The sequence below is a fragment of the Temnothorax americanus genome, unplaced genomic scaffold, assembly GCF_048541705.1.
Source record: "Temnothorax americanus isolate GAGA-0224 unplaced genomic scaffold, ASM4854170v1 Scaffold46, whole genome shotgun sequence".
Classification (NCBI taxonomy): Eukaryota; Metazoa; Arthropoda; class Insecta; order Hymenoptera; family Formicidae; genus Temnothorax; species Temnothorax americanus.
The window spans coordinates 449,192-462,649 of NW_027509613.1; the positions used below are offsets into that span (position 1 = coordinate 449,192).

The window sequence follows — 13,458 nt, forward strand, 5'->3', positions numbered from 1 at the left end:
GTTCCTAACGCGAGACGGTATTCGATTACTTTCGTCCCCTCGCGCGTCTTTCACATTCCGCACGTTCGCGCCGCGCGCTATCGAACACGCGCGCGCGTGTATAATATTATAACGTGCGCGCGTAGACGCGTATCATCGTATCCGCGATGTTATTTATCTAGCAATAAATTTGTCCGCCTTGATATACTACGCAAAACACGTTTTCTCGATAGTTTCACGCCGACGCGACGCGACGCGACACCTCGGGAAGAATGATGCGATTTCCCGCGTCCCGGAGTCGAGGACGTCGAAAAACGCCGGACAATAAATTTTCTTAAAAGTTCAGCAATAAACACACGAGTATATCGATCGTAAGGTTTCTCCCCCTAAGGTCCTTTGACCGGGTCAGCCGGAGCACCGCTCGACGTTCGCGCGCAAAAAAAAAGGACTTCGTAGAAGACGGCGAGGGAAACAAGCGCGTGCGAGCGACGTACCAGGAAGCGCGTACTTCTCGCACGCGGAAGTTTTATTGCTAATTACGTTATAGTCGTCGAAATCGAGGTGGTTTCCCGTCTCGGCGCGTAATATTCCGCGCACTTGCGAAGATCCCGATAATTTATGAATATCCGCGTCGCCACGAGGAACCTCGACGTGCCGCAATCCTCGAGGAGAGATCACGGCCGGAATTCACGTTTGGCGACACGACCCAAGTCTGTAGAGATTTGTCTTAAAGGAAAGTTTTCGTCTGTTTTAGAACGCGCGCGACCTCCTTCGCGAGGTACATTAACGCATTCTTCGTCGATGTGCCATTATTAGCGATTTTACGATGAAACGCATATGGCACCTTGTGTCTTATGAAGAACACAAATATCTCGATTATCTAAATGTGGTTTTAAAATTGTAATGCATCGGTTTCATCGACGGCATTCCACTTGGTATTATATACACCGAACGCTTTGAATTTCAACTGTGCTGGACAATAACGTCCGCTGTAGTATTAATACCTGTTTAATTTATGCATGGCCTCCGTAGGCTTCGCGAGTATTTGCAAAAGATACTTCTCCAAGTTAGACTAGAACGTAATATGTCTGGCAACATAAATTGTGCAACGCGAAACGTGCAAGTTCGCAAAATCGTGTTTGCGGCGCGCAAGCCCCCGAGACACGAGATCTCTGTCAATATTCTCGCGGAACAAAATGGCCTTCCCCGCTGCTAGAGCTCTCAAATAGCGCTTCGTACATATTGCGAGCATGTTTTCGCATATATATCCAATGAAAGAACAGACGATTCATGTTTTCCGTGCTGCGCAGGATAATTAATACTGCAGAGTTTACGAATCACTTAACGCGGTAATAGAAAACGCGCGATTTCTAATTGAACCATTCCAAAATATTTCTTCGTCGTTGAAAATACAATAACCACAATTATATTGCAATTTGCAAATTAATTGCCGCTGTAATACTGAATGTAAACGTGCCGTGCACAATTTTTTTTTCTTGGAAATTACATCGTTCCTAAATGCGATATAATCATCCGAGCGTTTAAGCTTCGGCCCAATAAATTGCACACACAATGCGGGTGGCTGGCTTTTAATTTAACGAGCACTTTTATTCTCATCTCGATTCCGGGCGTTTAGCCGACCCTTATTTAATTCGCCGCGCTTATTACGACACCGGGACCCTGTTATACGCGATATTAAATAACGCAATGATTCGCGCGCGGCGGTTACAATTATTATCATTACACGTTTAATTTAATAACGCCCGACGCGCGGGGCGGGCCGCGCGAGTTATCGTTAGCGCGCGGGATTCCCTTCTCGCGCGGCACGCCATGAGCGAGCCACGTTGGCGAAGGTTTCAACGATAGTCGTTACTCGAAAGTCGCGTTTCCGCATTTCGATCCCTCCGCAGGGCCTCCTCCTCAACGACGGTCGCGCGTACGCGCGGTATTGACGGCACATATTGCACGCATCTACACCAATGTGAGATGTTCACCCGCATACACCTGCGTACGCGCGCGTTCAAACTCGTAACCTCGCGACTGTAAAATCGCCGAGTGGATAAGACTGCTGCTGCTGCTTGTGTTGACTCAGGCGAGACAAGAGAAGTCACTCGATGTCTATCCCGCGGGCATTTCCTGTCGGGCCTAATTCAGATATTCTGAGAGACGGGCCTTGGCGTGCGCCGAGTAAAAATGCGACGAGAAACAACATATGTCACACGTGCGGCTGTTCAGAGGCTCGTGTCAGTCGAAATTTGACGATTTTATCGCGCTCTTCTTCATAAATGCGTTTATATCTTGATATGTATGTGTATATTTACGATTTATGATTGATCACAGAAAATAATAAAAATTTAATTTGTTTTGGGACAAAATTTATAAGAACTTTTGCAATCAAAATAGCATAACAGTTAAAATGAATTACAAAGAGAAAATGGTAGACCAGGAATGTAATTGTATCATTTAAATCATTTCGTCGAAATCTTGAATTTTTAAAAATATGTAATTACTGTACCGTGGTACTTTTTAATTAAAATTATTAAATATGTAAAGATAAAATTTCTGACGTTGTAACTTTCATGTGCAAGTTTTTAAAATTCATAAATAATAAAAATGACCGAATTAAAATATGCTCGATTACTTAAAGCAACATTGTATTTTTTAAAATTTTAGAGATATATTCGTAAATAGTTTTTTCCAATCTATATTTAGCGAATTCAGGATAACACAATAAAATGTCTTATTCTTATAATGGATTTAAAAAAAGAAAAGATCAATTGTGTCAGCCTCGCTGATGAAATAATACGTATGTCGCATGTCTGGTATGTCGATGACCAAAATTTGTCAAGTCGATAAGGGTCATCGAATCATCAGAAAATATTTAACAGGTACAAGTGTGATCGATCGGTTTAAAACGTATAGTGTCAAAAAGCGCGCTGAGTGCACTTGTAAATCATTAATCACGTCTATCGGGCCGATATTGTCGAAGAATTCGATCATTTAATCATCTTGACACCTTGTCGAACGTAATATCCGAGGATATTCGTCATTCAATCGTCCTTAAAGTTATGCTAATTCCTGCTCTGACTATTTTTTTATGAGTTTTTAATTCTCCTCACGTCGTGTACCATTCATTCTTCATATACATTTCTTCATTCACTTTTCTGACACTAATCAGCCTGAAGACCCGTCTCTTTGCGGTTTCGAAAAGACGGTTTTCTTTTATTAGGTATAACAGGATACGGTAACAGGTACATTTAACGCGACAGCGCGGCGCATCGCGCAAGGATCGATATTAATGTCAGCCGTTTTTATTTCCGCACGCAAAATCATCCTCAATGTTTTACGCTCACCGTAACAAAGTTTTCCGCACCGCGGTTATTTATTGTTGAATAATTTTATAACAATCTTTTACGCCGTATATCTTTCCAGTCGTAAACGTTCTTCGCGCGCGTTTTTGCGATGCGTTATTTATCCGTCGCTGATGCGCGCAACGACGTTATAAATTAACCTTCTATTTATCTATTAATCCGTCTATTCGTACGAAACGTCTTCTTCCGTTATCAATCGAATAAGGCTGCCGTTTGATTACTCTTATGGTGCCGCGCGTTGTGAAGCGTCCCGACGTATTTGCTACGCATGGAGATTTCTTGTTTCCCAGTAATTCTTGCGCCATGTCGACCAGATATTTTCGACCTTTGTCGTGCGAATCCTTCTCAGCGGCATGTCGTTTTATTGCCGAGGATGACGCCGGCAAGACGTCCGATTCAGCCGGGACCGTCTCTTCCCATTCACACCTGTCAGGTAATCAGGGTGTTACCGGCGTGTCAAAATAGGTCCCGTCTCGAGGACGTCTCGTGTCGCCAGACGTCTAAAAATCACGACCACGTCATTGCGCGATTATTCGAGAGGAAGAGAGAGAGAGAGAGAGAGAGAGAGAGAGAGAGAGAGAGAGAGAGAGAGAGAGAGAGAAGAAGACGCATCTGATTTTCTTATCCTCGCAACTTGAGAACCGTTCGATCTCCGACGTCTCTCGGATTACGAGCGAGCTAGCAGCATAATGGCGTATTTGCTCATTGCCGAGCGTTCTTTTTTCCCCCCTTCGTCTCGCGCCTTCTAGATGGGTTACGTAAATCCCGACGAGAAAACCGTATGATATAGGATAGTCCGGGTTGTCATAAATTAATAAAGTTTTCTCGCTCTCTCTCTCTCTCTCTCTCTCTCTCTCTCTCTCTCTTTGTACCCTCTGAGAGCGAGAGCGCGAAGGAAAGAAAGTCGGAGACAGAAAAATGGGGTAACCAGAAGCGAGAGACAGACGGACGAGAACAGACATAAAGGGAGGGACGGGAGTGACGAAGGAGAGAGCCCGGAAGAGAAGCAGGACCGGTTGCTTGTTCATTGACGGGGCGAAGGCCCGCTCATGAATGGTGGTGGACAACTCCGGAGAGCCAAGAATAGGATTCACCTCCTGGCGGTCTCGAATTTTTTCGCGTCGCGCTCATGAACTCGCGCGCCGTGTCATGTCGCATCTCCGTCCTTCCTTCCTCACCTCCTCTCCTCCGCCGCTCCTCCGAAGACATAGCTGTAGTTCGCTGTAGACGCTGATTAATGCGCGGATGCTGAGGACAATCTTGATCGAGTCCAGCGAGGGCAATCAGCCTCGCCGCCTTGCCTTGATTTCCGGCAGCGCGTTCCATCACGCGTCCCACAATTCGCGATTGTTTCTGGTACGATTTCCCTGAAGGAAGTTAGTTCTCCCTCGTCACATTGACGGAAATTTGAATGATAAAATTATGATTAATCCATTAGACGTTTACTGAGATTCAAGTATTCGCCATAGCGTGAGATCTTTTATTATTCAACAATGACGGTCGAGCCTTCCGCGATTCGAGAGCCATATTTATAACGGTAGTATTCTGATAGAATACAACATCTATGACGAGTAATAGCCATTAAAATTATAATAAAATTCGCCAGAGGTGTATTTTTATTTCAGTCAGCTCTGACTAGGCATGGCCGATTTAATATTCAGCCCCGCGATCAGATTTCTATTCACCCTCACTCCTTTTAATGGCCGACTGATGTCAGGGCCGTTGAAGGACTTGTCGACGTCGGATTGATGATCCTCACGGAAGCCTTGACAATCGTTCGCTCCGATCCGCAACGGTTCACTGCTTGTTGCTTATATATTTAAAAGAACGGACAGAACATAATGCATATCAAAAAGTTATAAAGATTATACCGACGATGAAATAATACTATGCGTCGCTCTTTGGCTTTCCGCAGTGATAGAATCTCAATAAACGACGGAGAATTTTTAATCAGTGAACAATAGAGCGTGCCGCGCACTAATGTCATATACGCCAGGTAGGTAGATAGGTAGATCGGAGGGCAAGATGACTGACTAGAGGAAAGAAGAAGAAGAAACCAGAGGACGACAAGAAAAAAGAAGAAGAAGAAGAAGAAGTAAACGCGGGTCGTGGCTGGCGAAGGTAGCACGATACACACTAAGGTCGGCAGATGCGCGGCACGAGTGTAAGAGGGGCCATTACGCGCGAGTGCGTGAGGTAAAGAGGTTTACTACACCTGTGGCCTGTGGGCTTGGCCGGGCACGTGAAAGAGACAGAGAAGATGAAAAAGAAGAAGCGGGAGAGAGAACTGGCCGCGAGAGGAGACAGAAGAGAGGCAGCGTAGGGAGGAAAAGGAAACGTGGAGAGGTGAGAGCAACGAAGGAGAGGACGCGCGCTTAAGGTTGACAATCCGGGGTCACTGAGCGAAGCTATCCCGTGCTCCCTCCGATTGGTCGCCGGGAAATTCATAATACGTTTTTCATATATGAGCCGGAGAGCCCCGACGTTGCTGCTCCGGCCGGGGCTCCCTCCGGGGGTAGGGTCGAGGAGTCGAGTCTCGACTCTCCCGAGTCAAGACGAGTCGAGTCGAGCCGAGCGAGTCCGGTCGAGTCTCGAGCGTTTCGCCGGACGTTTACGAGCGTTTGACCCTAAGTGTACGGTGGGAGCGCGGGAAGTAGAGGAGGCGGAAGAGTAGACGAGGCGATGGAGAGAAAGGGAGAGAAGTCGCTCTCTTGCGCGGCCCCGCTAATTGGGTACGTTGCGCACGCATCGTCGTAAGAGGATCCTTGAGTGGACGTAAACCCAATATCGCTGCCGTGTATGAGAAAGGGATGCGTCGTTTCCGAGCGACGAGACAGCGCTGCTCCTCTAATGGGCGATTCGGCGTGACGCGACGCTTCGTACCGAGATGCGATATGGTTTTGTCGTTGATCGGTCACCATCACTGCCGCCGTCGCCGTCGTCGCGCCGCGGCGGGGCCACCAGAGACGGAGCGTCGCCTGGCCTCGGCGCAATGTAAATAGCGTCTTTCTCTCCGCAAACGTATTGCCGATTAAATCTAGAAAGATGACTGCGAGAATAGGTGTTAGATATTTATAGCGTTCGTGTAATGAGGCATCGATACTTTCATTTATTTGATATCGGATATCACAGTCGAAGTTGGATGCTACTAAAGAGAGAGTGTCACGAAGCTTCGGCGATTTTCACACAGTGCGTTGTCTATTCTATAAAATTCGGAGATCTTTCTCTTTATGTTTATCTAATTAACCCGCAAGCAAAGAATTCCTCAAATGATTCAAGATCAAAACAATTTTATTTACAGAGATTGCGAGTTCTTAAGTCTTAAGTCCGCGATTTCAAAAATATATCATTTTTGAGAAATTAGACTTCATACATTTTTATAAAAATCGTGAATTTAAACAATGACACGTGGCAAATTTTGCTCGTAAAACACGAGAGCTGCCAAGTCATTAATCAGTTCCAACAAAAAGTAAATTGTGATCGGTCGATTTTGCTTGCAAAAATTTATGCAAGAAGTGCGCAGTTAAACCTGATTGTGTGTGTATTATGTGTATTTGTACCCCGGCCTTCGAATTTATATAATAAAATATATTATAATGAAAAAGGAATAAAAACACAGATAAATAATAAAGAAATTGTATAATCCGCTCTTTTCACAATAGCAGTAAATTCTGGAATGTCTAGGAGACGTGGATACTTAATCTTTCTCAAACTCTCTCGAGCTTTCTAACATTCGTGAGATATGAGATGTCCATAGATTCCAATTGGGGCAGCTAAGCTATATAAAAGTGGCTCGTGGAGATTTTGTCTAACAGTTGTTCGTAACGCCGAGAGAGAATTTGCGACGCCACGTGTAGGCGGTTAAAAATTGGGATGGGAATCGCGCTATCGTTTCGCATTAAATTATCATCGGTCTTCCCCGATCGATCGGCCATGTCAAAGCGTCGCGGATAAGAAACACGTTGGATCGGCAATAATTATAATACAGCCAGCGCGCGTGATAGTCTGATAGTCCATAACATTCGAGTGCAATTAATAAAGGCTAGTCAACTGGTTTCACCACAAATGCTGGTAAACCTATTATTTATTGTCCGAAACATGATTCTGTAACTCGCGATTCGGACAGAAGGATTAACGGCTGTTATGGTGGTGATATTCGCGCTCCGTCAGATTTTATTGGCGACATTTGCATACCTCGGCATAAAATAGCCCCGAGGCGCATATATCGCGTCTAAAGTCACCCGATTGCGCGTGTATGTGAAACTCTGAATATGCATTGACCGAGGTGTTTAGAAACAGGATGCTTCGTTCAGTTTCAGTCAGATTACGTGAAATGTTTTAACGATTATTCAACGCAATCAAATATTTTGCGCGAGTGTAACAATCATGAATCATCGAACAATAATTTATAAAGGAAGTTTAAGGTAGTTCTCTTGTCCTTATACTTAGAGAAAATCGATTTTCTATAGATTTTCTTGAAACTGTGAATATACGTTAATTTAGGTGTGCTTTATGCGTGGTATAAATTTTAGTACCTCTTCCGGTATAAAAAATCAAGATACTGAGCCTCAAAGTTTCAACTTTTACTAATGAAAAGGTTTTCCAGGCCAAACGGTAAGAGATACGAGGTTGGCCAAGAGGACCAAAGTTGCTCCTCTCGTCGAGTTCTATAAGGAAAAAATGTCAAAATTAAAAAAATTAAATTTAAAAATTTTTTCTGGTAAAAATTGAAACTTTGAGGCTCAGTATCTTGATTTTTTATACCGGGGGAGGTACTGAAAATTATACCACGCATAAAGCACACCTAAATTAACATATATTCACAGTTTCAAGAAAATCTATAGAAAATCGATTTTCTCTAGTATAAGGACAAGAGAACTACCTTAATTTATTTCGCTGTACAATGTGGATGAAAATAATGGAAACATTAATACACATATTAATAATTTCATAAAGGGACTAGCGAATAAAGCTCGTTGTTAGTGCTATAATTATATATTACAAGCGATGAATATACATATATATTCCAATTTAAAACTGCGAGTCGAGAAATGTCGGACTGAAACACCAGCTATCGTTGGAACATAAAAAACCCTACCCTCCCCGGAATTAAATCGACGCGATTTAATTATCTAAAAACTGTAAAGAAATTATATTGCGAAAACTATTACCTCAGCCAGGATTATTCGAACCTGGGAACTTCCCTCGTTCCGTGTAGGACGTCGTACCAATTCGACCACCGAGGCATGTGATAATATTTATCTCTCGCAAGATATATTAATATTTTGGATATATATCATTCGATGTAGCATTGGGTGATTTTGCCAATTAAGTCAATATATATGCGGTGAAATGGTTTTCGAATATGATTAAGGCAGTTACGAATCATGGTAATATACAACGTAGATTTACATGTAAATCTAACAATTTATTTGTGCTCGAACATTTAGTCCTGCGAATTCACATTTGTGTTCTCAATTTAATTTTACGATCTTATTTAAATGAATATTTATTTATATAGAAACATTTCACAACGATAACCATCCAAACTCGTTCGTATATAATTCTCTACTTAATATGTTTAATTTACTTAATACGACACACGTTGTAATCAGACAAAATGCTTCATTTAATTGCCGGATTACAGCGTTCTGATGCTATTTGAAATAAAATATTCGTGTTAATCTTTATTTATTACCGTCTTCATTAAAAACATTCTCTGTTATCTATATATTTTTGTTAATTGATAACCGTTAATTGATAACGTTCTCAATACTGTATTAAATTTGAATCCAAAACTTTCATTTAAAGTTCAAATCTAAAATAATCTATCAAGACATATGGACATTTTGTCTCACAAATGGACATACCATAAATTAATTAGTTGTATTAGCATAAATATATATAATTATACATATGTATATCTAATTATTACTTTTATGTAACATTGACAGACGGAAACAAATTCATCCCAATTATGCGGAAGTTTCGAACGATTCCGCAAGACTCGTGATCGATCACACGAAACGCGAAGAGTCATCGACGACTCGGAGCTTATATATCTTGCGTGAATCTTTTTTTTGGCATTACTAAAGAGACAGAGACAGAAAGAGAGGGAGTATATTTAACGATGCGCTCGGTCGCGCGTCATCGAAAGTTTCTCGATCGAAAGTTACTGCGTAGGCGCAGGTACGGCTGTCGAGGAGACGCACGCTCGCACCGGCCATTAATAAAGTGGTGCCGTGCCCACGATAAGGAACGTCTATGACGACCGAGAAATATTTTATCTGTCGAAATCCGCGTGCGTCGTCTCACTCGCGTGCGAGGCGTGAAAAAGGAGAACGTCTCCGTAAGAGAAGATGCGATTAGCGCGTGGGACGCTAAGGAATTAATGCAAGTCACTTAAGTCCTTCCTCGTTGTCATTTTTCACTTTCTATAATAATTAAGAGTACACATTTCTGTATATAAAAAAATGTTAAAAGCCACTTTCCATCGGCCAGCCAGATTTTTCGATGCAGTGCGACATAGACGGATTACCTTTACCGTATCACCCGAACGGACGCAGGTGTTAAAAATTGTGTATTTAATATTTAAGCGGAAGTCACACAAAAACCGGGGTTCAATTTAAATAATTTAAATAATATAAATAGATGATATTGAGATAATTAAAGAGTGATATTGATTTTATGATTTTTGTATCTACATGTCGATAACGGAGCAATAATTCTATACAGAAAAACGATGACTGTCTTAGCCGTTTCGAGCAAAGGGGGAATTGTGAGCGCGCACACGACTCGATTTCGAAGAGTCACCGCGGCGAATTCTCACCCGCGAAACGTGACCATTAATAAGGCGCCACATCCAGGACCCCGGACACAATAAGGGACCCTCCGCGTGCCGCGGCGCGACCGATGCGCTGCCGTTAAGGCGGCCGCGTCCGGGGGCCCCGTGTGCCCTGCGCCGCGCACGGCGGGTATGCCGTGGTGCGTCCTTTCGCGCGGACTAAGGTAACTTATTCTCTGTCTTTGTGGGCGCTCTTTTTGCGCGCTCGCTCGTCCGCGGGATGGGGTTAAGTGGGTGCGACCCCAGGACGCTAAATAATATCGAGCTGTGCCATCTACCGAGTACGTATAGCCGCGCCATTTTGAAATATTACGCCGGGCGCTTTATCATTCGCGTGCGCGAAGGGAACGTCTCGTCCCCCCGGCGACGCCGGATTTATAGACGCGCGCAGAAGTAGGGCCCCGGTGCCCCATAATGGGGTACCACGGCTCCGGTACCAAAGCCGCAGGAAAATGGTGGCTGGCCCCTAGCCAGAAATTCATCCCGGTCTCGCTAATCACGCGAAAGCAACATTATCCATGATGATTACTATCCACCAGCTATAGTTACTAGAGTGCATTACAAAATTTGCAGAATCGTAACATCATAATACAGTTTTCGTTCGTTGAGCTATAAGAAGATGATTAATTGCAAAAGATATTAATATAGATTTTGAGTCACGAATGTTGTTTCTAAAAAAAAAAGGTAATTTATACACCTATATGCCACTGATTTGCCAACTCATTTGTTTGGACAAACAAATGTCAGGCCTTAAAAGATATTATAGACGAAAAACCTCGATGAATCATAAATCCGTCAGCGCGACCTTCACCCGATCGCGAACGCAACCGCGGCTTCGTCGGCCGCGCATCATTTCAGATTCCTTCTTCTTCAGATGGTAACTTGTCGCGGATATGATTTCCCCCTCACAGTAGCTTCCCTCTTCGTCCTCGGGAATTAACGCGCGCGTAAATCAAAATCCGCGTCGCGTCGCACGTCGAATATTTCACGGGTTAACTGTCTTACCGTCTTTGCGGACGGTAGCGGCGCTTACGGCCGATAGCGATAAAGCCACGCGTTATTATCCAGCCGGCGGCCGTGTTTTAACCCCATCCCGATAAGGATTTCATTTATCTTTTCGTGAAGAATTTTAATTACGCGCGTAAGTCTCCGAGTCGCTTCAAGAGGCGGCCGCGGTCACGGCGACGAAAACACTTTTCTTCCACGCAATTTTTCTGAATTCTGTCCTACTCGTTAACAAGACTTTAATTAGGCGCATAAATTATAAAGGTACACGCGCATTTACGGTGAGATTCATTTCTCACTGTATGCTAGCTCAGTCTTCTACGCGAGAAGAGATATTAGGGATTCAAAGATTATTTGAAATTTTAAATTAGCTAATCGGTTTCTCTCTCCTGCGTCATTGATCGTGAAGAGATCCCTCTTCATTGGACAAACACGCTGTACTTCTATTCGACTATATATATTTACCATTTCCCTTCAATTCTTGAATTCTTTCTAATCAGAGACGGCTAATCGTTTCTACTTCAACCTCTATTGATGCATAATGAGCACTTATCTCTGCCTCTACGTCGAGTAGAAATATTTTTATAGCCTTTGGTCGTGTTTTGTACGTTCGACAGCGACACGTTAGTGCCAGTCGCGCGGAGGTCGCCGCCGGACGTGACAAGAAGAGATCTGCCCCGGAACCTATAGACGTATTTGCCTGTCCAACATAGCTATAAAATAACACCGATGGACAAGACGGAGGTACAACCTTGAAGCCTTGAGATCCTCGTCCACCGAACAGAATTCGAGAACAAACATGGGCGCGATCCGGCGACCGTTTTTCGACATCGCGAGAGAGCACGAGAAGCACTCCGCATTCACTATGCCACCACCGCGGGCCCCCGCCTCCCTCTCGCGCCGTTCCCATTCGGCAATATGTGCTCGTAGCTTCTCGAGATTGACATTTGAATTTCAATGAGTCGCGCGCGAGTCGAGGATGCCCGGTACTTCTTCGCCACTCGAGGAGTCGGCGGGGAGAAATAACCAACGGCGACACGGCCGCTGCACGTGGATTTCGGACGTGAAAACGAGAATTGGTGGTAATTTCGACGATTCCGGCGATTTCGTGGAAACTGGCGTGTTTGTCCGGACCGAGGGCGAACAATGTCACCGCCTGTGGGAACGGTGTTAATCGTGCTAAACGACGAGCCAGACATTCTCCGCCATTCTATTCGAAATTTCGTAGTTTTATCCGGAATCGCTAATACTGTGAGTAACGTAACGGTAATGTTAAAACATTGTAGATACATCTATTTTACCTACACTGCTTCCTGTAATTGTGCGGAGACGTAATTTTGGTACGAAATTTTGAATTCGTAGCTTAAAGAACGAAATACGCGTACGATGCGCTAGAATGCGAAATCTGTAGAGTTCTTCAATTAACAATTTGGACACCGTTTAGACAATTTTTAATTGATCCGCCATATGTTTCAGACTAACTACAAAGAAATTTAAATATATATTTTTTACTGTTATTTATTTTACAGATTTATATATTATGGTAATAATAATATTTATACATATAAGTAAAGAGTACACTGTTAAATATTAAAGAATAAAATTTAAATCAATACTTTGAGTTAAATAACATTTTGTTATTTTTAACTGCTATGTGTGTCGAAATCTATTATTTTAACACAAAACAGTATTATTTTAATTTCATTGGTTTAGTTAAATTAACACGACTGCATATTATAGAAATAATTAAAAATGACTTAAATTGAGTATAATTTGGCACTACAAATTTAACAGTGTATTAAATTCATTTTTGTATTAACAAACTACATAAATATTAAAATAATTTGTACGTTTTGAAAAAAAAGTGCACCACAGTTAATTAAAAAATTACAAATGGTATCCAAATTCTTATTTGAACTTATTTGAACTCTAGCGGAGACACACATACACATACACAAATAACACATACACACACGGGCGTCGGATCGCCAGAGGTGCCAGGTCCATTTAAACGTTCGGGTTTATTTTCTTCTGGTCGAGATTCTCGTGGTCCGCGGCCGGACGTTCCGAGCACGGTGACGCGAGATCGCGGGCGAGCTAACGACAAACCCCCGTGTATATTACGGCGCTTATATACGTTCACCTAAATGACGGGCAATTAGAAGGACGGTAATGAAAGTGCCAGTCGAATCGGCGCGTTTCGCCGCTACACCAATAAAGAGCGCGCTTTACGGTGCGTGTTGTGAGCCGGCGGATTCG

The 13,458-nt window shown here is 43.2% G+C and overlaps 1 long non-coding RNA gene across 1 annotated transcript in view; it reads right to left on the minus strand.

Moving 5' to 3' along the window:
* Positions 1-13,458, minus strand: part of LOC143903406 (uncharacterized) — a 274,617-nt gene that overhangs the window by 12,057 nt on the left and 249,102 nt on the right. The window lies entirely within an intron of this gene.